This window comes from Mizuhopecten yessoensis, unplaced genomic scaffold (genome assembly GCF_002113885.1).
Source record: "Mizuhopecten yessoensis strain PY_sf001 unplaced genomic scaffold, ASM211388v2 scaffold716217, whole genome shotgun sequence".
Classification (NCBI taxonomy): Eukaryota; Metazoa; Mollusca; class Bivalvia; order Pectinida; family Pectinidae; genus Mizuhopecten; species Mizuhopecten yessoensis.
The window spans coordinates 219,778-221,271 of record NW_018480006.1 but is presented as its reverse complement, the minus strand read 5'-3'; the positions used below and the strand labels follow the sequence as shown (position 1 = coordinate 221,271).

The following is a 1,494-nucleotide window of genomic DNA, read 5'->3' as shown; positions in this document are numbered from 1 at the left end:
TATACGATGAATGCATGCGTGTACAATGAAACAAAATTAAGTTGAGTGTATAATGTATGTAATAGAAATATATATAATAGCAATGTAAATATATATAATAAAAATGTAAGTAGTGTATATAATAGCAATATAAATATATGTAATAAAAATGTAAGTATGTGCAATGTAAATTTATTATATATAATGTAAAAAGAAAATGTATGAGTATATATTAAATTGAAGTAAGTACAATACATGAAAGACCATTGTCACGCTTAGAACTTTTATCAAAGATAAATTTGAAAATATTCTATTATAATTCCAGACATTTTAATGAAACGCCCACGATCATCTTACGTAGAACTCATTTAATTATAGCTCTCTACACCACCTAAGGCAAATCACGCTTTTATATTCATTATATATGTATCTTGTCTTGACTACATTATACCACCATGACAGTGATAGCGAAATTACATTCTGTGCATATATATAACAGTAAGGAATGTGTTCGTTAATTTTATTCTCATAAGTTTTGAAATGACAACATAGTATTCCGGAAACACATGCGTATAACTCTTTCTTCGACGACAAATATAATTTAATATTAAATGTTTTTCTTTCGTTTGTTACATGAAACATGGTATATCCGATAGAGAACACACGTGATTATGTTGTAAAACCAATGGATATTGTGTATGAAATCCTCGGTAGTATAGTGGTAAGTATCCCCGCCTGTCACGCGGGAGACCGGGGTTCAATTCCCCGCCGGGGAGGATTCTTTTTTCATTTGCAAGATCCCCAGACATGTACTTTTTCGGAATTTTTCTTATTTAACCTACATGAACAAGAATAACCATAACTGTTATGATACATGGATAAAATACAACTATTGGTTGTTGCATGCATAGCACGCCCACCCATATAGAGAGAAGTAATATTTATACTCGTTTTTTCTGACTTTTTGTCAAGACATATACTCGAAACAAATACACAACAGAAAGGGGAAATACCAAAAACACCATATGGAACCTATCTAACTATACCACAAGTGGTTGATGAGATTCCTTGACCGGTTTGGAGCCAAAGACTAACTATATTGCAGGATCCATTTTCGAGTGTAGTACAGATGGAAATATGTAAGATAAACTTGCACAGTGTGTGAACTATTTTGAGATGGTATTAAATAGAGATTTCACAAGGAAGAACAGAAAGCCATGGAAAAACGCGAGGAGGGACGACCCACACATAAACAGTCACTTAAACATCTGAAATGTAGGAAGCACGGAACGTATATACCACAAGGACAAGAAGGTTTGCTGATAATGGCCATGTGTGAATTTGGAATTATCCATGACATTGTGGTCGAACTGGTGATAAAAATGGTGGTGATAGGACTCGATGCCACATACAGTTGTCAACAGAAGACAAGAGAAAATGTCCACGGAAATTCTCCACGGAAACTCGCCTAACACAACATTTCTAACTCATGAAGTAATGATATATGGGACATAT

At 33.7% G+C, this 1,494-nt stretch overlaps 1 non-coding gene across 1 annotated transcript; it reads left to right on the top strand.

Annotated features, from left to right (window-relative positions):
• Positions 1-683: 683 nt before the first annotated feature.
• On the top strand, positions 684-755 carry Trnad-guc. Its single transcript has one exon. It is a non-coding gene; the product is annotated as a tRNA-Asp (tRNA).
• The last annotated feature ends 739 nt before the right edge of the window (positions 756-1,494 follow it).